The sequence below is a fragment of the Protopterus annectens genome, chromosome 2.part0 (genome assembly GCF_019279795.1).
Source record: "Protopterus annectens isolate FY-2018-M chromosome 2.part0, PAN1.0, whole genome shotgun sequence".
Lineage (NCBI taxonomy): Eukaryota > Metazoa > Chordata > Ceratodontiformes > Protopteridae > Protopterus > Protopterus annectens.
The window spans coordinates 3014265-3038819 of NC_056728.1; the positions used below are offsets into that span (position 1 = coordinate 3014265).

Sequence of the window (24555 nt, forward strand, 5' to 3'; positions counted from 1 at the left end):
AGCTTCTAGAATGTCTCTGGTAGGAGCCCCTCTGAGAAAAGCTGCAGAAGTAGATGCAGCCCTGGTGGAATGAGATCTGATCCCCTTGGGGACAGGTTTACCATTGTGCATATAGCAGAAACGAACACAATGGCTTATCCATTTGGAAACAGTCTGCTTTGAAACTGCCTTTCCCTCTGCCCCTGCAGCAGTGGCAAAGCCTTCTCTGGATTTAGAGAAGAGAGGTAAATAGTAATGTTTGGTGAATGTATGAACTGAGCTCCAGGTGGCAGCTTCTAGAATGTCTCTGGTAGGAGCCCCTGTGAGAAAAGCTGCAGAAGTAGATGCAGCCCTGGTGGAATGAGATCTGATCCCCTTGGGGACAGGTTTACCATTGTGCATATAGCAGAAACGAACACAATGGCTTATCCATTTGGAAACAGTCTGCTTTGAAACAGCCTTTCCCTCTGCCCCTGCAGCAAATGCCACCAGTAATTGTTCAGATTTTCTTAAAAATTTTGTCCTGTTTAAGTAGAATCTTAGTTGTCTGTGTACATCCAATCAATGCAGAATCTGCTCACCCTTGTTCTGTGGATTTGGGAAGAAAGCTGGCAGATGAATGGTCTGATTAAGTGCCACACTAGACACCACTTTAGGCATAAAGGATGGATTGGTCCTGAGAGCCACCCTGTCAGGGTAAAAAATAATGAAAGGCTCCACTGCCATAAGAGCCTGTAGTTCTGAAATCCTTTTAGCTGAAGTGACTGCTAAGAGAAAAGCTGTTTTCCAAGAGAGAAATTTTAGGTCCGCAGTAGCAGCTGGCTCAAAAGGAGGTAGAGTGAGTTTTTCCAAAACAAAATTGAGGTCCCATGAAGGAGTTGGTGCTCTCCTGGGAGGTCTTAAATTTTTGGCCCCTCTGAGGTACTGCTTTAGCAGAGGATGAGAAAAGAGGGAGGGCTCTGTGTTGTAATAAGCTGACATGGCAGAGGCATGGATTTTTATGGAAGAAAAAGATAGGCCCTTGTGAAGCATCTCAGTTAAGTATTGCAGAATCTGAGGAATATTTGGTATTACTGTGCTTATTCCTTGTGCTTGGTTCCAGGCACAGAATCTTTTCCATTTGTCAGCATAAAACTTTCTATTACTAGGCCTTCTAGCCTCCAAAATGACATCCATCATGGGTTTGCTGAGAGTTGTAACTTGTGAAATTACTTGATTAGCCATGCTGCAAGATTCAAAGTTTGGAGCTGAGTGTGCAGAATTTGATAGTTCTGCTGAGAAAGTAGGTGAGGTGTCTGAGGCGGATACCACGGAGGAAGGTGTGACATATTGCGCAGGAGTGGGTACCATTGTTGGCGAGGCCAGTCTGGAGCAATCAGAATCATTTTTGTTTTTTCCTGTCTGACTTTTAGCAAGACCTTGGAGAGCAGAGGCAGAGTGGGAAAGGCATAGACTGGTAGATTTTTCCAGCTGAAGGATAGAGCATCCACTTTCCAAGCTTTTTTGTGATGAATTCTTGTGCAGAATTTGTCCAACTGATAGTTTTGGGGTGAGGCAAAAAGATCTACGTCTGGGCTCCCCCATTTGCATGTCAACATGCTGAAGATTTGTGGATCCAGTTTCCATTCGTGTGGGTCCATAAGATTTCTGCTTAGTTCGTCTGCCAGAGTATTGTGCTTTCCTGGCAGGAATTGAGCTTGAAGATGTATTTGATAAGTCAAAGCCGTGTTCCACAATGCCATGGCTAGTCTGCAAAGGGGGTAGGAATGTGTACCCCCCCCTGCTTGTTTATGTACCACATGACTGTGGTGTTGTCTGTCTTTATCAGTAGCTGTCTTGGATGAAGATAGTCCTTGAAGGCTGTCAGAGCATTCTGTACAGCTAGCACCTTTTTCTGATTGACATGTAGGTGCATTTGATTTGGGCTCCATTGGCCCTGAATGCATCTCCCTGCCAGATGTGCCCCCCCCCCAAGCATTGTCTGATGTGTCTGTAGTTAAGGGTTGGGCGGCAGGGGGTGGAATGAATGACAGTCACTTGTTCTGGTGGCAGGCCTCTGCCCACCATAGGAACTCTAGTTGCAGGCAAGGAATGATAGGAATCATTGTTTCCAGGCTGCGACAATGTTGACTCCATAAGCTTTTCAGGTACCATTGAAGTTTCCTCATATGCAATCTTGCATATGGAATTAGAAGAATGCAGGAGGCCATGAAACCTAAGGCCTGCAGAATTTGTCTTGCAGATAGCTGGGTTTTTGTGGCCATCTGCTTGAAGTAAGTCATCAATTGAATTTGTTTTTCTGGCGTAAGGTAAGTCATCTGGGCAGTTGTATTCAAGCTTGCACCCAGGAATGTAATTATTTGAGAGGGTACCAGTTGTCATTTATTTTCGTTTATGGTGTACCCTAGACAAGTTAGAAGCCTTTTTACAAATGCCACATGTTTTAGAAGTGTCTCCTTCCTTTCTGCCTGAACTAGACAATCGTCCAGGTATGTCTAAATTTGAATATTTCTTTGCCTGCAAAATGCAATTATTGGTGCCAGACACTTTGTGAAGACCCTGGGCGCAGGAGATAAGCCAAAAGGCAGTGCAGAGAACTGGTAATGCAAATAGCCTGCTTTGAAGTGGAGGTATCTTCTGCAAGATTCCCTGATTGGGCAGGTAAGCCTCTTTTAAGTCTAGAGTTACCAACCAGGCATCCTTGCCTAGCATAGGTAGTAACTGTTGAAGAGTCAGCGTCTTGAATTTTGGAATGTCCAGAAATGTATTTAGAGTGGATAAGTCCAGAATTGGACGCCATGATTTGTCTTTTCTGGGTACCAGGAAAAGTCTTGAATAAAAACCTTGTCCCTTTTCCTTTTCTGGTACTGGTTGAATAGCTCCCATATTCATGAGGGACGCAACTTGTTTCTGGGCCTCTGCCCACTGATTTGGAGGCAGGTCTGGCTATCCGTTTGGGACTGGCAACGTGTGGAAATAAAATATGTATCCCTGGGATACTATATTTAAGACTCACTTGCCCTGGGTAATCAGTTGCCAGTTTTGTGCAGGAAGTGCCAGTTTTCCCCCCAAAGGGGCGGCCAAAAGATAAGTGCTTGGTGATTGCAGTAGAAAGTCACTGAAACTGTTTACCATAGGGAGGTGCCTTGTTGCTTCCAGATTTGGAGGTGGAGGCACCCCATTGCATTGTTCTAAAAGTTCCTTGCGACTGAAACCTGGAGCCTTTGGAATGTCTGGGTTTGACATGAGCAGCTCTAGTGGGTACTGGAAAGGACCAGTTCTTAGTAGGCCAGTGCCTACTAAACCTGGGTGGCTGCACTTGTAGGAAATCTTTCACAGTTTGCATAGATTTAGCTTTATCTTCCATCTTTTTCAAAACTTCTTCAGCCTTATTAACAAATAGACTGTCCAGTTGTAAAGGAGCATCCAACAATTTTGCTTTAACATGGTCAGGCAGATTTTGCTCCTTGAGCCAAGCATGCATTCTCATCACAAATCCAGTTACAGCAGCCCTGCAAGAGGCCTCCAAGGAATCAAAACCACATTGCAAAGTATGTTTTCCAACTTGTTCAGCTGAATGCAAGAAATCCTGCAACTCTATTTACCACACAGTCAGAAATCAACATCATTTTCTGTTTAAGTAAACTCATGACATGCTGTTGATATTTAAGCATATGAAATTGACAGTTTAAAGCCTTGATTGCCAAGGTTGCAGATGTGTTAACCTTCTTACCCCATCTATCCAGCGCCCTGGAATCTCTATCAGGAGGGGTAGGATTTTCAGCTGTAGAGGCCTTAACGCCCTTGGGACCCTGAGAAATGGTTTCAGGGTCAGCAGTAGGGGTTTTAAAAAGGAATTTGTGGGAGTCAGGAACCCTGTAGTATCTGTCTGGCTTACTAGGAGCCAGAGGCAGGGAATCAGGAATTATACTGGATTCTGAGAAAACATCATCAACAATGTCTAGAACAGGAGGTACAGCCAAAGGCCTATGCTGAGGAAGAAGAAGAAAATCCCTAAGTCTCTTTTTAGATTCTGAGAAATCCTGACTCTCCCAGTGAAAATGTTTCCTTAAGGTATACAAAGTTTCTCCAAAAGAAAAATCCTCAGGAGGAGAAGCAGAAGGGATGGAATCTTCTGCATCAGAGTTTTCATAAGTAGGAAAAGATAATTCCTGATCAGAAGAGGAATCAGAAGAAAAAGAAACCTGATCAGAAGAATCATAGTCAGTGCCTTTGCCTAGGCCTCTTAGCAGGAGGGGGATGGGTACCCCTGATCAAGGTAATTAAGTCCTCAGCCATTTTGATCATTTGTTTTTTAGGCATTGGGGCCTGTACACGTGACCCAAGCGTCGTTTTTTTAGACACAGAAGTAGTTTTTGGCCTTAGTTTTGAAGATGGCGTCGATTTAATATACAGATCTTTAGGCCTGAAAACACCCTCAGAAGCCGGTGCCTGCTAAGCGGCTCCGGACCCATCTAATTTAGAGACATCCACGGGTTCAATACTTAAAGCATCTCGTGGCATACCAGACTCCGAATGGGTCTCAGTAGAGGCCTGCAAATCAAAAGTAGCGGGTATCAGGGGCTGCGAAAGCACCTCACTGAGTACCGGCGAATGGCTTAGGAGAAGCTTCGTCGTTGGTTTTGGACCTCGACGGTCTGTCTCTATCCTTTTCTTTGCATTTTTTAGGTATTCCGGTAGTCGGATTGCTAAGCAACGACATTTCTGGATAGTTAAATCTTGAGCCAAAATATTTAGAGGCAAAAATATACCAAAGTTTAATAGTGCGCTGATTAAATTTAGCACAAAACCGACAGCAAGGCACATTGCAGTCAGGGCCTAGGCAAGGAATACAGTACAAATGAAAATCCTTATGAGGTATTTGCTTCCCACAAGTAATACAATTATTAACTTTTACTGACATCGGTAAGGAGCAAGAAAAAGTTTCCCCAATGGGGTACTTAGCTTTTAGTAGAAGACTTCGGTTCTGAAACTCGAAAACGTAAATTTCAGGAGTTGGCCGACCAGCACTTGCGAACTGCTTCTGCTTCATGCACCGCGTGGCAAAAAAGACTGATGTAATGGCGTCGGCTGCATGTTTTATACCCCTGACGACCTGACGTCATGGAAGAAGGGACAGCAACCGATGCAGGACCCAAGACTTTGTTAATTAGGCCGACTGAGGTCAACCTGCCAGCAGATTACCCAAATGTAATGACTGCAACAGTGAAACACGAAGAACATCTAAATTGTTTAGACAAAGTAAGTTCTTACGAAATTTAATGCTATTTTTTGGTTGCCAAAAAAGCAATTACTAGATAATGGAAATCAAAATCTAAACCAAATGTTATAAATGAGATAAAAACAACTGGAGGTGGTAGCTTGAGAAAAGGGAAGGAGCAAACCAGAGCAAAATTAATGGAATTTGTGTGAACAGTTAATACTGAATAGTGTTCAGGAGCAGAAGAGAAATTTCAGGGAAGACAGGACTTGAAGAGTTTATGTAATGTTGGAGTAATTGTTTCAAAAAAGAAAACATGTAATGCACGAAAAAGAAAAATGAATGTAAGAGTTTGCCTTCTTTTATATTAATGTACATGTACCCATGCTGTTGTTAAATATATGTAAAATTATTAAATCTGTATTAAAAAAAAAATCATCTGCAAGTACTTGCCAGAGAAGGCTCTAAAATCGAGAGAGACTAAATTGAAGACCCGAAAGTTGACTACAGTGAAAGCACAAGATTTCATGGAAATACTCATGGCAACAGCACCTCAGGAAGAGGAGGAAAATGTGGCATTAAAGAAGAATGTCAGGTGCCTCAAAACAGTACATGTGAGGACCATGTAACAGGTATGTGGCTGAGCCATACATGGAAATGAGGTTCATAAGGAAAGCTGGTAGTGGAATAAAGAAGTCCAGGAGGTTTTCAAAAGAAAGGAGGAGTGCAAAAATAGTTGGAGACAGGTACGGGGAAAAAAACATATCTCAGATGGCTGGAGAATGAACATTCTAATGCCAGTGTACATGATCAAAAAGAAACATTCACAACAGTGGACAGTTTAAAGGTATCAATTTCCTGACACGCTGGTTTAAAGTACTGGACGGGGTGACAAATGAATACACAGAGTAATAGAAAGTAAGATGGGAGATGAATAGCTCAGATTTCAGCACAAGTGAATCAATATTTGCAGTGTGACACAGTGGAGAACTAGCTGGAAATGAAGAAAGAGCCCAAAAGGGAATTTATAGACCTGGAGAATGCATATGACAAGGTCCCAAGAAAGCATACTTGGGCTGTCCTGCAATGGTTTGAAGTCCTGGAAACATTAGTAGTATTAGTGTAGGCTACGTACAAGGACCCAATAACACAAATATGAACAGTATTCAGACTCACTGAAAGGTTTCCAGTCAGAGTGCATGTGTTCAACTCTGGGCCCACTGCTGTTTGTTCATACTCGTGATGAACTACATTTGCAAACAGGTCAGATGGGGCAGATCAACAAAGCTTAAAAACCTCAGCAAATGACAGGATAATGGACTGCATATTAAACAGAAGGCAAATGGGATGAAACTAAGTACAGACAAGCCAGCTGTTACGGCAATAAATGGGAAAATCAGACGACAATGAAAACTGAGATAAAAGGAGGGAAATTGGAACAGGTTATCACCTTCAAGTATATCAGATGGGTGGTTGCGGAGAAGGGAAGTTTGAATGAGAAAGTCAAAACTAGAATCAGAGTGGCTGCAGCCAATGCATACAGAATGTCAGGGATAGTGTGCAACAGATGAATGCAACAGAAGCTGAAAAGTAAGCTGTTCAAAACAATTGTGCAACCAGTACTTCTTTACGGTATTGAAACATGGACAAGGAAGGTAGAGCAGTTGAGGAAGCTAAAGGTAATGAAAATGAAGTGCCTGAGATGGCTGGAAGGATGAACAATGTGGGACAGATGACAAAATAACATCAGTGCAGATGCCAAAGTAGTTCCAAACTCAGAAAAGGTCAAACAGATTAAATTACTGTGGTTCAGGCACATGTGCAGGAAAGCAGAAGACAATATGGTGATCAAGATTTGGGAGACACACAGAAGGCATGACAAAATGGAGAAATCCAGCAAGAGATGAACGGACTACATGAAAATAAGACCTGTGACACTCAGGCATGGCTGTTGAAGAAGATAGGAGAGTAGCAGTAAAATGTGAGAGGTAGTAACAGCTGACACAACACTCCAACTCCTTGTAGACAATGGGGAAAAAAAACACTGCTGATGATCGATGACTTTATATATATATATATATATATATATATATATATATATATATATATATATATATATATTTGTGTGTATATATCTATATATATATATATATATATATATATATATCTATATCTATATATATATATATATATATATATATATATATATATATATATAGAGAGAGAGAGAGGCGGCCATGGTGGTGCAGCGGTTAGCGTTGCCACCTCACAGCAAGAGGTTCTCCGGTTCGATTCTCGGCTGGGGTGCCTTCTGTGCGGAGTCTGCATGTCCTCCCTGTGGTCGCGTGGGTATCCTCCGGTTTCCTCCCACATCCCAAAGACATGCTGTAGGTGGATTGGACACTCCAAATTGGCCCTAGGTGTGAGTGTGTGTGTGCATGTGCCTTCTGAGGAAGGTTGGGTGCCGGGCTGGCACCTTGGCACCGTAAAACTCCACTGCCAATCATGAGCGGACAGGTGATCCGCTGTGGTGACCCCTAACCGAGAAAAAGCCAAAAGAAGAAGAAGATATATATCAGTTGATCGAGTTTTCAGAAACTAAATTTATATCGACGATAAGATATGATGAAATTTCCGAACAGTCGAAGCTTTTGAATGGAGATCGCGGTACAGTGAGGATCGGGAAAGTTATAATTTTCCTCAAAGTAGTGTGATCTTAGAGTTGGTAAATATAATTTGCAGGGGGTGGGGGGGGTGCAGTGGGGCTTGCCCCTTGCAAAAATGTAAAAAAAAAAGAGAGATTTTTGTGTTTTTTTTTTTTAAATGTTCAAGCTTTCGGAAATTTGATCACATCATCTTGCCAATATGAATTTCAAGTTTATGAAAACTCGATCAACCGACAATAAATATATATATATATATATATATATATATATATATATATATATATATATATATATATATATATATATATATATATATATATATATCACACACATTTATGGATGTATGTCTCTATATCAAAAACTAAATACATTATACTGCAAGTGATCAAACACAACTGATTGATCACCAGATGATCAAAAAAAAACACTCTTCCTGCTAATTATATATACCAACTCTAAGAATGCAGTAGTCCCTGATCCCCACTGTACCATAATATCACAGAGAGAAAAGCCAGTACATGCTATATACTTATTTTCTATTAGTTGTACTGACTTTTCTCAGTTCAACAACATGAATTGTTGACACGTCCATATCCCATACATTTGATATATATATATATATATATATATATATATATATATATAAAATATATATATGTGTGTATGTATGTATGTATATATATATATATATATATATATATATATATATATATATATAATAAGTAGGATTGCAGTATACTCTCTCAATTGTATATCTTACCAATATAGTTCACTGCTGTTAATTTTATTTGAAAGTTGCTTTTGTCAACTTTAATAAATACTGAATGGTCAGCTCATCAAATGTAACTGCAGTGTCTGAACTATGCCTGTGGTGAGGATAATAGTGCTTTCTTTTAATGATGAAGCTTTCAGAAATACCAAACGCTTTGTCACTAGAAGTACGAGTGTGTTTACAAGTTACAGCGAGATTTTAGGGCGATGGAAGGGGATAGATTTAATGCTTTGTGTGTGCTTGTGACTTTTTTTTTTTTAAGTGTGTGCGCGCGCATATATGCAAATTTTTTCCACGTTAGGGTTAGCACAAGTGCTACCTAAGGTGATACTCTGAATGATTTCTGTGATGGTGTATGCAAGTATCAAAAATAAACCACTGGTCCAACCGTTAGAATATGTTTATTAGAAAACAACAAGGCTTTCAAGCCACTCAGGATTCATCAGTGTTGCAATTGAAAGACATTCCCTTCCTATTTAAAACCAAATCTAGCCTCTCAAAGTACTTGACAGATTATTAACTAAGTCACCACCACGTATACCTAAATATACTGTTTGTAAAACTCTAAACTTAAAAGTGTGACCATTGTCAAAAACTGTCATATGCTTATATAATGCATTGGTTTCTACTTTTCTTCCGATTTCTGACAGATGGGAAGCTATATGCTCTTGTAAGTTCTGATTAGTTGCCCCAACATAGAAACAACTGCATTCTCACTTGAACATGATGCAAAAGTCCTAAAATGAAAATTTTCTTTGAAACAGAATATATACATTCAAAGAAAATGTTTTAGAACTTTTGCATACGTGGTAATGACTTAGTTAATAGGACAGAATTGACTGAATATAGATAGATTAATTTCTTCAGGGCAGACAAATTATCTGGACTTATATATTTATATTAGTAGGCTGCTATTATTCATTGTTCATTATTTATTACTGATTTTCTTCATATGATTTTTTTTTATTCTGTCATGTGATTTTATAAAGCCCTAAGTCAGGTGTTTGACAACTAATTTGATAGGCTAGATTTGGTTTTAAATAGGAAGTGAATGTCTTTTAGTTGTAACACTGATGAAGAGTCCTGAGTGGCTTGAAAGCTTTTTTGTTTTTTAATAAATGTATTCTAATGGTTGGACCAGTGGTTCACTTTTGATACTGCTTTTTTGCCGTTTTGGTCCTTTTGGCCACCTTTCTGCCTTTTACTTTGTTCACGGTGTATGCGAGTCTGACTGGTCTTGTGTAATAGGACTTTTAAGGAGAGGGGTTTTGAGAAGGTAATGTGTGGAGTTGTTATTAGCACACTGTGGTACAGGGGGCAAATACACACACGTATCTATGTATATACACATGTATATGTCCATTGTGTTCAGTTGGGGATAGAGTTAATCGAAAAGGATTTTTGTCTTTTTTTATAGAATTTCTTTTGATTGAGTGGTATATTACAGCTCACAGTGTGTTTTAGCCAAAGACTGTTGTGCAGACTCACAGCTGATATATATAAGTAGCATGGGGCTGTGGTTTCATTTTCGACCATGTGTGTGGTCAATGCATTTTCACAATGTACACACACACACACACACACACACACACACACACACACACACACACACACACACACACACTTGTACATATGCAACAGAGAACCTACATTAATAACTTTCAATCCACTTACTACAGATCACTAGGGACATTGAGGGTAAGACCGCTCAGTGAAAAAAGTTATCCAGCTGAGAGTATCAGATTCTTTAGGTTGCCACACAAAGCAGACTTGATGGAATGTTTGAGCCCTGCAATCTGACATCCAGTATAAATCATTGCTGCTAAGAAGAAATTCATAAGATGTGTTTAAGACACAGCAGTGAAGGACTTCCCTCTGAAAAGAACAGACTGAAATGGAAATAATGTTGTAGAGGGGGGAGAAATGGAATACTGAGGGAATGTAACCTGCATGCTGTGTCATGGCATCCACTGGTACAGACACACAGTCTTACAGAAACAAAAGTCTAAATAATAAATGGTGCAGAATAGGTACCCAACCAAGGATCCATCAGACAGGTTCCACAAATTGAGATCAAGAAAAACATTCTCACTTATCTGCTGAAAAGAATCTGAAGTACTATGAAGGTAAAGAAGAAGAAACTTTCTTTAGCAGATGGAACTGATAAAATGTTCCTTGTCTGTCTTTAGAGTTTTGCTTGGATGATATTTGTGGAAGCTTGCTTGTTATCTCTTTTCACTGATATCTGTGCACTGGTGGACACTATGTAATCACCAAATCTGTTTAAAAAAACAGACCATGCTTAGGGACAAGCAGAAAAAAAGAGGCAATTCAGTCTGACAAGATTCAACACATTCTCTGGTCAGCATCTAAGACTCAGTTAGCAAATTACTTAAACATTAAAATCTTTTCTTCTGCTGAAAGCACTAAAACTGGTAGAAGGTTGGGACTTCCGATAAACCTGGGTAGCTAAAAGTGTGCCTGACTTTGTTGTCCAACTAAGTTGAAAAAGTCAATGTTGGGCAAGCTTTGTAAGACAACAGAATAGTTTCCTGTATCCAAGCAGAAGTTATTCCAAAAGAGTGGGTGTACTCCAAGGAACAATTTAGTGACTCCAGGGTACTGTTTACAGTAGAAAATAGAAGAAATGTGTCTTTGCTTCTTGAAATTCAGTGGAGTGGAATTCTGCTTTAATACTCTTCTGTAATAATAATACTTGTTAATGAAAAAGAATAACTAACACATGCTACGAGGGGAAGGAGAGTTGAGAGAAGAAATGGGAAACGGGTGGTGAAAATTGGTGTATGGACATCTGTACTATATAAGTGAAGTGAGTATGTGAAGATTAGGGTTTGGAAACTAGAATATGACTCATCAAGTCTATTGTTCTTTATCAATCTAATTTATAGAAATAACAGAGCCCCCCCTTATTTTGTATTTTTTGTTTCTGTTCCTCTCTTTATTGAGAGGTGTGAGAAGGAACAAAAACAGGAAGGGAAAAAAAAAGAAATAGCCCACTGCTTCCCTCACTTGGTTAATTGTGCACCCCAACTTTTGAAAAGTTATATTAAAGTGACAAATGAACACTGTTTGAGAAACTAACTGTCATGATGGGAAAACTGGAAAGGAATAAATTGAGCGAGTCTAACAGGCAGAGTGAACTGAAGAGTTCGTTCTGCTCCAGTAGGCTTAGCTTAGTGTCACTGGAGAAGGGTGCGTGTATAATGAACTTTGCTGCTTTTTGTTTCATCTTCACAACCATTTGAAGATGGTGACAGCGCCATGGCTATACCTTGCATGGAACCCATGATGAATCTTGGAAAAATGGCAAAGATTTGGAAAATAGTGGTGTTAATGAATTTCTAATTGTAAATATTTGTATTTTTTTAACAGTGGTGAACTGGCAGTTATTTCAAATGGCATTATTTAAATGTTTGGGAAGAATGCTGCTTGTGCAATATTGATAATCTGATTACAGGTTATGATCACTGAATATACTGTAGGGCTTAACTGCAGTGAATCTAAATGGAACAAGTATAGGGGTAGAGGTTTTTGTACTCAAGAAGACTGGCTATGCAAACAGGGCAATTTTTCCTTTAGGTGCATCTACTAAAGACACAAGGGTTTGGGTTGCCACCATTTGGACAGTGGCTAGATCTGGTAAGCAATGAGGAAAACGTGCACGTTGGGATCCATGGTTAAGTGGCTACTGGGGATAAGGAATCCAAAATTACTGCATGGATGAACATAATCTCCGGGAATGTAAACAGGGTGGATGACCCAGTAGAGAGGACTAGGGCAATGTTTTTTGTACAAAAGTGGAGCCTGATGATGCTCCTGATGCAAGAGGCACATGCAGGCCAAGAGGAGCATGTGCATTTAACTATATTTGGATACCAAATGCCTTTTTTTTCCACTTTTCAGAAAGAATCCAGAATTACTGGAAACATTAGAAAACGCTGAAGGCAGACCTGTAGCTGTTAGAGGGAGTTTTGAAGGGAGACAGATAATTAATGTGTACAAGCCACTACAATCCTTGCATGCCCATTTTAAAGAAATGTGCATGCAGGAAAGTACAGTTGTGTACACTTACCATAAATGTAGATGTTCAAGTTTACTCACTGTTGCAGTCATTACATTTGGGTTATCTGCTTGCAGTAGCCCTCAGTCGGCCTGATTAACGAAGTCTTGGGTCCTGTATCGGTTGCTGTCCCTTCTTCCATGGCGTCAGGTTGTCAGGGGTATAAAACATGCAGCCGACACCATTACATCAGTTTTTCTTGCCCCAGCTGTCAGGTGCCCCCCTAATGGGAAGCAATTAAATCTATAAATACAAGGATATACCTCCAACAAAAAAGCAAATACACCAAATAGCTTTTGAGCACAGTAAGGGAAAGTAGAGGTATAGCCAAAAGAAGAAAGGGGGCTGGAGGGAGGGTAACCAGGACTGCAGCAGTGAATAGACTCAAACATCTACATTTATGGTAAGTGTACACAACTGTACTATGTTCTTCATGTTTCACTGTTGCAGTCATTACATTTGGGTAGATTCCCAAAGCTAAGGTTGGGAGGAGGAAGTTAAATAGAATTAGGACAAGCTATAAGGCCCTGCAAGACTGCAGTGGCAAAGCCAGCTCTGGATTTAGAGAAAACTGGCAAATGATAATGCTTGGTGAAAGTATGTACAGAACTGCAGGTAGCAGCTTCTAGGATGTCCCTGGTAGGGATGCCTCTGAGAAAGGCTGTAGAGGTAGATGCAGCCCCAGCCCTGGTTGAATGGGGTCTGATGCCCTGTGGGATAAGTTTTCCAGCAGAAACAAATGCAGTTGCCTATCCATTTTTAAATGGTTTGCTTTGAAATAGCTTTCCCCTCTGTCCCTGCAGCAAATGCCACCAGCAGCTCAGATTTCATTTGAGGTTTAGTCCTGTCCAAGTAGAATCTAAGTTGTCTGTGCACATCTAAGGAGTGCAGTATCCATTCCCCTTTGTTCTGTGGGTTAGGAAAGAAGGTAGGCAAATGAATGGACTGATTAAGAACCACACTGGATACCACCTTGGGCATGAAGGAGGGACTGGTTCTGAGGGACACCCTGTCCGCATGAAAGATGATGAAAGGCTCCACGGCCATAAAGGCCTGTAATTCAGATACCCTTCTTGCTGAAGTGATTGCTAAAAGGAAAGCTGTTTTCCAAGAAATTAATTTTAAATCTGCAGTAGCAGCTGGCTCGAAAGGAGGAAGAGTGAGTTTCTCCAAGACAAAGTTAAGGTCCCAGGCTGGAGTTGGAGCTCTCCTGGGTGGCCTTAAATTTCTGGACCTTATAAGGATCTGCTTGAGCAGTGGGTGAGAGAAGAGGGGAGGCTCTGTGTTATAATGAGCTGAAATGGCTGAAGCATGAATTTTGATGGAGGAAAAGGACAAGCCCTTATGAAGCATTTCAGTCAAGTATTGTAGAATCTGAGGTAAGTTGGGCGCTGTTGCGCTCATCCCTTGAGATTGGTTCCAGGCACATAATCTTTTCCATTTTGCAGCATCAGATTTTCTAGTACTAGGCCTCCTTGCTTCTAAAATGATATCCATCACTGATTTACTGAGGGATGGTAAAGGAGAGATTAGGTAATTAGCCAGGCTGCTAGGTTCAGGGTTTGCAGCTGAGGGTGCAGAATCTGGTTCTCCTGCTGAGACAACAGGGAAGGAGTCTGAGGCAGGTGCCATGGGGCCAAGCGTGAGACACTGAGCAAGAGGAGGTACTAGTGTTGGCGTGGCCAGTCTGGTGCAAATAAAATTGTCCTTGGCTTGTTCTGTTTGATCTTTAGTAGTACTCTGGAGAGCAGAGGCAGAGGAGAAAAGGCATAAACTGACAGGTTTTTCCAGCTGAAGGACACAGCATCCACTTTCCGCTGAAGGACAGAGCATTCACTTTCCAAGCTAGCTTATGGGGAATCCTTCTGCAAAATTTGTCCAATTGATGGTTCTGGGGGGAGGCAAACAGGTCTATATCTGGGTTATCTCACTTGCTTGTCAATATGTAGAAAATCCTTGTTTTCAGTTTCCACTTGTGTGGGTCCATGAGGTTTCTTGCTTAGTCTGTCTGCCAGTGTATTTAGTTTTCCTGGCAGGAATTGAGCTTGTAGATTCACTTGGTAGCTCAAGGCTGTGCTCCAGAATGCCATGGCTAGTCTGCAGAGGGGGTAAGAATGTGACCCCCCCCCCCACTTGTTTATGTACCACATGACAGTGGTGTTGTCCGTTTTTACCATTAGTTGTCCTGGAAGAATGTGGTCCCTGAAGGCTGTCAGAGCATTCTGTATAGCTAACATTTCTTTTTGATTTATGTGCAGGTGCATTTGACTTGGTTTCCATTTGCTCTGAATGCACTTCCCTGCCAGGTGAGCCCCCCATGCACAGTCTGATATGTCTGCTGTTAAGGTTTGGGCGGCAGGGGGTAGTGTGAATGGCAGTCCCTTGTTTTGGTGGCAGGCCTCTGCCCACCAGAGAAACTTTAGGCGTAGGCAAGGTATGATGGGAATCACTGCTTCTAGATCCTGAGAATGTTGGCACCATAGGCTTCTGAGATACCATTGTGGTTTCCTCACATGCAGCCTTGCATATGGAATTAGAAGAATGCAGGAGGCCATGAACCCCAAGGCTTGTAGTATTTGCCTTGCAGATAGCTGGGTTTTTGTGGCCACTTGTTTGAAGTAGGTTGTCAAATGAATCAGTTTCTCTGGCGTGAGGAAAGCCATCTGGGAAGTTGGATTCAAGCTTGCTCCCAGGAATATAATTTGTTGACAGGGTACCAGGTGTGATTTCTTTTCGTTTATGGTGTACCCCAGACAAGTCAGCACCCTTTGAACAAAAGCCAGATGATTCAAAAGTATGTCCTGGCTTTCTGCCTGAATTAGACAATCGTCCAGGTATGGGTATATTTGAATATTTTTTTGCCTGCAAAATGAAATGACTGGAGCTAGGCACTTTGTGAATACCCTGGGTGCAGTAGATAAGCCAAAGGGCAGTGCAGAGAACTGATAGTGCATGTAGCATGCTTTGAAGTGTAGGTATCTTCTGCAAGACTCCCTGATAGGGATGTGCAGGTATGCTTCTTTTAAGTCTAGTGTTGCCAACCAGGCATCTTTGCCTAGCATAGGAAGCAGCTGGTGAAGAGTCAGCATCTTGAATTTTGGAATCAGCAGAAAAGTGTTTAGAGTAGAAAGGTGCAGGATAGGACGCCAAGAATTGTCTTTTCTGGGTACCAGAAAAAGTCTTGAATAGAAACCTTGCCCCTTTTCCTCTTCTGGTACCAACTGAATAGCCCCCATGCTTAACAGGGACAGTACTTGATTTTGTGCCTCTGCCCGCTGATTTAGGGGTAGATCTGGCCACCCGCTTGGTGTTGGTAACGTGTGGAAGTGAAATCTGTATCCTTGGGACACTATATTTAAAATTCATTTGTCCTGGGTAATGAGTTCCCAGTTTTTTGCCTGCAAACCAATCTTTCCACCTAAAGGAGCATTCAGTTGGGAAGTGTTTGGAAGTTGTAAAAGTAAGTCATTGAGATAGTTTTCCATAGGGGGGAGTCTTACTACTCCCAGATTTGGATGCGGAAACCCCCCACTGCTTAGTCTTGTGCATCCTCTGGGACTGAAACCTGGGGTTTCTGCTGTGTCTGGGTTTGGACTGAGAAGACCTGGAAGAGGCTGGAAAGGACCAATTCTTAGAGGGCCAATGCCTACTAAATCTTGGAGGCTGAACTGGTAAGAAATCTTTAACAGTTTATATAGATTTAGCTTTATCTTCCATCTTTTTAAGAACTTCCTCAGCTTTGTTGCCAAACACGCGGTCCTGATTTAAGGGAGCATCCAACAGTTTAGCTTTAACACGATCAGGCAAAGATTGCTCCTTAAGCCAAGCATGCCCTCTGAGCACCGACCCAGTAACAGCAGCCCTGCAAAAGGCCTCTAATGAATCAAATCCACATTGCAAAGTATGTTTTCCAACCTGTTCAGCAGAATGCATTAAATCTTGTAATTCCTTGTTTTCAGCACAGTCAGGAATCAACATAATTTTCTGTTTAAGCAATCCAATAACATGTTGTTGATACCTCAACATATGAAACTGGCAGTTTAAAGCCCTAATGGCCAAGGTTGCAGAAGTGTAAACCTTCTTACCCCATCTAACCAGCGCCCTGGAGTCTCTATCAGAAGGGGTAGGATTTTTAGCAGTAGAAGCCTTAATGCCCTTGGGTCCCTGTGAAATAGTCTCTGGATCCGCAATATGATTTTTAAAAAGGAACTTGTGTGAATCAGGAACCGTGTAATATTTGTCAGATTTTCTGGGAGAAGGAGGCAAAGAATCAGGGGCCAAACTAGATTCCAAAAAGGCATCATCAACAATGTCTAGTACAGCAGGTATAGCTAAAGACCTATGCTGAGGCAGGAGTAAGAAATCCCTAAGCCTCTTTTTTTAATCAGAAAAATCCTGGCTTTCCAGTGGAAATGCTCCCTTAGAGTATGTAAGGTTTCACCAAAAGAAAAATCCTCTGGAGGGGAAGCAGAGGGAATAGAGTCCTCTGCATCAGAATCCTCATAAGTAGATAAGGGTAAATCCAGATCATCAGAAGAATCAGAAAAATCAGAATCCTGGTCAGAAGATTCATATACAACTTCAGTCCTAGATCTCTTAGAAGGTGGTGGTTGGCTTCCCCTGATTAGAGTTATAAGATCTTCAACCATTCTCATTTGTTTTTTAGGCATAGAGGCCTGAGCATGTGGCCTGGGTGTCGGTTTCTTAGGCATGGTTCGAGGTTTAGGCCTAAATGAAGAAGGAGGCATTGGTTTAATATGCAAGTCCGTAGGCCTGAATATACCCTCAGAAGCCGGTGCCTGCACAGAGGCTCTGGACCCATCCAAGGTAGAGACATCTGCAGGTTCCACAGCTGAAGCATCTCGCGGTATTCGGGACTCTGAATGGGTCTCAGTACAGGCCTGCAAATCAGAAGTAGCGGGTATCAGGGACTGCGAAAGAGCCCACTGATTACCGGTGAACTGGCGACTGGCTTAAGAGAAGCGTCGTTGGCAGCTTTGGACCTAGGCGGTCTGTCTCTGTCTTTATGTTTGCATTTTTTTTGGAATACCGGTAGTCGGATGGCTAACCGACGACATTTCTAGATAACTGAACCGAGAACCGAAATATTTAGAGACGAAAATACAGAGACAATGGATAGTGTGCTGGTTAAATAAGGCACAAAACCCACAGCAAGGTACGTCGTGGTCAGGGCCTAGGCAAGGAATACAGTACGAATGAAAATCTTTGTGAGGTATTTGCTTACCACAAGTAATGCAATTATTAACTTTTACTGACATTGGTAAGGAGCAAGGAAAAGTTTCCCCAACGGGGTACTTAGCTTTAGTTGAAGACTTCGGTTTTGAAACTCGAAAACGAAAATTTCAGGAGTCGGCCGACAGGCACTTGCAAACTGCTTCTGCTTTGGGCACCGCATGGCAAGAAAGACTGGTGTAATGGCGTCGGCTGCATGTTTTATACCCCTGATGACCTGACGTCATGGAAGAAAGGACAGCAACTGACGCAGGACCCAAGACTTTGTTAATCAGGCTGACTGAGGGCTACTTCAAGCAAATAACCCAAATGTAATGTCTGCAACAGTGAAACACGAAGAACATCTGGGCTTCCAGAAGGGAATGCAAATTTGGAAGGGGGATTTCAACATAGTGATGCATGGAACAGATGTGCAGGAAGGTCCAAGGGACTTGCATATTTGAAGGTCTTTATGTGTTTAGCAGACTTAAAGGAATGTGTTTCACAAAGACGTGAAACTGCAGGAGTGGCAAACATATGACTCAAAACACCACAGAAGGAATTCTAGAAGAGACAGCACGCACACTACAAAAGAAGATAGGTACTTTGGTGATAAGATTAGAAACTCTTCCAAATAAAGTTTGAAATCAAGTGCTGCTCATAACAGAACTGGCGTTTAACCAAACAAACTGAAGCAATGGCATTTTATTCCTTTTTTGCTTCACACTTCTTTAATGAGTGGTGGCATTAACAGTTAGTTGAGACAATGGATGAGGAAAGTAATTATGGGAAAGATACAGATACACAAAGTATGGAAGAGATCTTTAATAAAATATATGAATGTGAGAAGCTGTTTGAATAGACATGTTATTACACAGAGGGTGGCATAGCTGGAATAAGGAAAGAACACAACAGGCAGATAAGGGGAGTGGTAGACCTACAAGATGATGCATCAAGCAAGTCAAATGAATACAGAAACATTACTTGAATGCTGATAGACAATTTGGGAGAAGGGCACTGGTCAAGTACTTCATCATCAAGTACTTCATCATCTAGAGCTCCAGCTGCTCTAGCAGTACAAATGAGACAGGTTAAAACTGAGAGATGGGTTCAGCATTAAAAACATCACTGGCTGTACAGACAGGAGTCTTAATGCCATCCTGCTAATATCTAAGGAGCATTCTTAGCAGTTAAATCAAGAAGAAGCCAATGGTAGTAATCTTGACAGTCAATTTAATGATGTTTTAGAGACCTCAGATATTCTCATCACAGACTTTGATGAGGCCAATTATGGAAAGAAACTAGGATTGGTTTTGAATAAGTTCCCACAAGGGGGAAAAAATACCAACTCTAATAAAATTACACTGAAACTTTTTCAAGGGGGACAGCAGATGAAACAAGGACTACGGACATTACTTAATATGTAGTTTGAGACTCAGGGGATCCCAGACTTGTGGGAAAGAGCTATGATAGCCAAGCAGAAAGAAGGGAAGACCTCCTTTGTCTTGCCTCATATGACTAACTATAAAAAGTAATGTCTTTTGGCTTTTCCCGGTTAGGGGTCGCCACAGCGGAACTCCGGTCCACTAATGAGTGGCAGTGGATTTTTACGGTGCTGTGTTGCCAGCCTGATGCCCAACCTTCAAAGAAGGTACATCCATTCACGCACACACCTACCTGCATGTCTTTAAACGTCACTAGACCGCAGGGAGGAAATGCTGACTTCACACAGAAGGCGCTCCAGTCGAGTGCCTCATATGACTATGTCAGTCCTTAATCAAGACCATGACACTTTATGGCTTTACTGGTGTCCAGGCTGTCACTGGCAATAGGTGATACAGTACATAGTGACCAGGGATGATTTACTTTGACAAAGCATACAGCTGATAATATTTTGAAAACAACATTGTCAATGATACAGGAGACTTGTGACTCTGGACTTCTACTGCAGAAAAAGCACTTGATAGTTAGATGGAATTACTTAGGGTTTTGCAGGATTTTGTTTTTCCTGCACATTCATTGCAATACACAGAACATCTACATGGGGGGCCGTGTATGAGTCAAAGTGTATACAGAAGTGTCCAACTGTTTATACTGTTTAGAGGTACACAAAAAACACACTCTCCAAAGCTAAGAACACAGCATCCATGGGACCTGACAATATCCAGGCTGCGTTCTACACGAACTACAGAATGAACTGGCACCCTACCCAAGTGCCACGTTCAACCATAGCCTCACCTCAGGCTTTGTACCCACTGAATGGCGCACCGCAACAGTTATCCCACTCCACAAAGGGGGAGCCACGATGGACCCTGGGAACTACCGCCCCATTAGCCTGACGAGCCTGGTCTGCAAGGCCATGGAACGTATCATCATGGAACTCATAAACAAAGACACTGGTAATCTCCAAACTGTGGACCCTACTCAGTTTGGATTTGTAAAAGGCAGATCATGTCTCCTAAACCTGATTGACTTCTTTGAAGCAGTCACCAAAGCCATAGATGAGGGTAAAATGGTTCACACAGCTTATCTAAATCTCGCCAAGGCTTTCGACACCATCCCCCACTCTGGAATTATAGATAAGCTCACTAAACTAGGTATAAATCCCTATGTCACAAGATGGGTTGCCAACTGGCTCACGGACAGAACCCACACTGTGAAAGTAGCGGATTCCAAATCCGACATCAGACCAGTGACAAGTGGAGTACCACACGGTTCAGTTCTGGGTCCTCTCCTGTTTTGGTATCTACTTCTCTGAAGTGCAGGCCAACACAGAAGGTCTTTGGCTAACAAAATTTGCAGATGACTGCAAACTAGGAGCCATAATCAAAACTTCTAATGATGTGGACAAACTACAAAAGGGCCTCACTGAGACAGATACCTGGTGTCAATGCCATGGCCTGAAGCTCAATGCCAAAAAGTGTTTTGTCATCCCCTTTTGTAAAAACTCCGTACCCAGGAACTACCACATAGCTGGTAGCCTACTTAATGCCGAAACTGTGATAAGAGAACTTGGGACACAGGTGGACAGTAGTCTCTCTTTTGATAATCACATCGCCACAGTGGTCAGGAAATCCTTCTACGTGGCTCATCTCATCACAAAAGGATTCTCATCCAGAAAAAAAGAGGTCATTGTTCCATTGTTCCCCCTCTACTCATTACTCATTAGACCCATTATAGAGTACAACGCCCCTTTTGGTATGTACCTCACAAGACATCTACAACAACTGGAAAGACCACAGAAATACCTCACAAAGAGGATTACTGGCCTCAAACAGATGCCCTATGCAGACCGTCTCAAAAAACTACAGCTTTACTCCATCACTTATCGCCTACTCAGGGGCAATCTCTGCCTAACATACAAAGCTATGTCAAACCCAGAGCTACTGGACATGCTCCACTTAAAGAAATCCCAATCCCTCTGAGCTACACGCTCTAGGGACCTTAACCTTGTCACCACAATAAACAGAACATGTTGGAGGGATAGATTCCTGTCCCAGAGACTTCCCATACTCTGGAACAGACTACCTATCTATGTCAAACAGAGCTCCTCATTAGCACTCTTCCAGAAAAATCTTGATGATTGGATGGGAAATGGGAAATTCACCCCGGGGATCACTTCTGTGGCTCTGCTCGACAGGGGCACAGGAAAATATTTTTCTTGGGTGGGGAAAGCCAGGGTACATTTTTTGGCTAGGCTTGTATGGGCCCTAGGTCCGATAGCCTAGTACCTACCTAAGAACCTATGAACAGGGTTGTTCACAATTTTCCATTCTCTTTGCCCTTTACTCAGTACTGTTGGCAACAACGAGTGGTCAGAGCTCAGGAGTTTCAGAAAAGCAGTAGAGGAGACTGAACTGGCACTAACTGTAGACAACATTTTAATATATTTGGTTGATCAGCTGGAAAGACTAAGTGAGGTCCTTAATTACTTTAGTAAATTAGAAAGATATAAAGTTAATGCAGAAATGACAGAGGCAGTAGTGGTGAATTTTTTTAACATCTCATAGATGGAAGAACATTTTCCTGGTTTAAGAGAAGTCAAGCCGCTGTTATCCTTAAGCATATTTCTCACTTCCATGTTGGGAGATGCAATGAATATTATATTATTTTATTATTATTAAATTACAAAGCCGTTTAAAAAAGTGGAGTTCACCTGACCTGGAATATGACCTGTGGGGTGAAGACATTCAAGGGAAGCACTTTTTCAAAAGATTTGAGGAAAGCAGTGTTGTCCTTTACTTGGGTGCAGTCAAAGCCAAGGGTGTCCTGGGATAAAATGATGTTATTTAAGTCATGAGATGGACTGGGACTGCCTCATTTCTTGGCATATTTCAGATAACACTGCTTAATGTATTGTACCTGTGGCATTTTCCAGATTTTATTTGCAGATGGCCGAAAGTGGGCAGGGAAGCAGTTAGACAATGTGGGCCTGACCTATACAGAATATGCTTGCGTGTCACAAAAATCACCATCATGGTGGCTTCCTAAATGAAAGGAGAAATAAAAGCTCTTGGTGGAGACTGGTTGCCTAACTGTTCAGAGACTACTTGTTAATCGACTAGCATTAATAACCACACAAACTGGGGATGTGGGGGTCCTGAGTTCAACCCACAAACAAGTGTCAGTGTTTTTCTTTCCTGTTCATAAATCCCTTCATAACCTTACTTTAACTATTAAAGGCAACATTTATGTACATAATTAGGATCACCACTACATGTAATGACTTAGCACAGTGGCCTGAGTCACGACTGGAAATGGTCTTTGGACCAGCACACCCAAATTCTAAACAAATCAAACAATTCCATAAAAACATAAATTATTAATAAAAACGGGAACATATACTGTACAGAATTATCAGAAGACAGTGGCGTTGGGTACTACTACTATTTTACCACAACTTCTGCAAATTATTTGCACTTTTATATTTGATTATCCTCAGTTTACTAATTACAGAGGCTATAATCTACAAAGATGACAAAGGAAACGCATCTTTTTTAATTGCTTTTTCAGCTACCAGTATTAAACTTAAAAAGGCCTTACTATGCCTGGGCAATTCAGAGCCTGTATCCTAGCTATAAAAATTATTTCCTTAACTACACTCATTTGCTTGTCCTGACAGAGTAGTCTGTAGGGAATTTTTTAGTCTGCTAACTGATTACACTCTGACAGCATAGGCTCCAAGACGCCTCTTTCTTTCCCATTACAGCTCCAACATTTGCAATCCCCCACATGAGGAGGTCTCAATGAACGGCATTTACAATGTTATGCCATTTGATGCTTTTACCCTTAGATGAATAACCATAGACCCGACTACTACAGCACTGATCAACACGGACATGTTACATTTTTGATGATATCATGTAACAGAGAGTTAAAGCAGTGTTTTAATACAAGCAAAAACAGCTCCAATCTTAAGACAAAAAATATAACACAACCCATGGTACTCATGTATATATAGAATATACACTATGAAACTGATAAACAGGTAGTAAAATATCATTAAAAGCAACTCTAGAAATGTATTTACACTTCTGAAGGAGATTCCAAGGGTAACTTCAAGTAAACTACTTTCACCTACTGATGTCAACGAGACTGCAGGTGATGTTTCTCATGTGCCTGTACATGCATACTGTAAGTTGACCTTCCAATTAAAAGATCACCACAAGGTTACAAAAAAAGAGTGACAACAAAGAAACAAATAAATGAATGGAGGAGAGGCTGCCCAAGTTTTGCACAATAGTTACTGCTACACTGAGTGCTTTACCTGCTCGACCACTGGAACTTTATGAACTAACAATATTGCCACTGCTGCATACTTCCCAAAAAGTCTTCAAGCTTCAAAGTTACAACTCTACAATTACATATTCATATGGAAAACAATTTCAACATTTTTTTTTAAACTTGACACCCCTCAGGTTAATTTATAATGTGTACAAATGAAAACAATGTAATACTAGTGCAAATTTCTTTTCACAGACATGAATGAATCCACAACTATGCAAAACAATCTTGAACTGTGTGTGTGTGTGTGTGTGTGTGTGTGTGTGTGTGTGTGTGTGTGTGTGTGTGTGTGTGTGTGTGTGTGTGTGTGTGCATGTGTGCGCGCACATCAGCTGTCTAGTCTGCTGTTCAAACTAAATTAGATTTCCTGAATTAACATTTTAATTAGTCCTACCTAGAGCTGTGGCACGATTCAGTTAACAGTACTGACAGAGCCAGGCAGGGAGGGAGAGGAGTGAAGAGACAGCTTATTTGCCTCTGCTGGGGGGTGGGGGAGTTGCTTTAACTCTGAGCCACACTGAGTAGTGTGATTTGCCTTTTGGAAACTGAGGCACCACTCATTCAACAAAGGGAAGGGCAGTGCTGCTTGGAAGGAATGCCCCTTGCAGAAGTGGCAGGACATCCTCTGTGGAGAACTCCTTGTACTGCTCTCCCAGAGGCTTAACTGAGTGCATGCAGGCTAGGGATGGGAAAAACAAAATACTCAAACCACATCTGATTGCTATCTGAAAGATGGCCTCTTCTAGTCAACCCTCTCTATGGTAATGGGGAACAAATCGGATGAATGGCATTAAGGGGGGTACTTGGCATCAGAGGCAAA

At 41.5% G+C, this 24555-nt stretch overlaps 1 protein-coding gene across 2 annotated transcripts in view; it reads right to left on the bottom strand.

The window, feature by feature from the left end:
- The window catches only part of PCNX3 (pecanex 3), a 2517385-nt gene that overhangs the window by 122677 nt on the left and 2370153 nt on the right, over positions 1-24555 (bottom strand). The gene's annotated exons all lie outside the window — the stretch shown is intronic.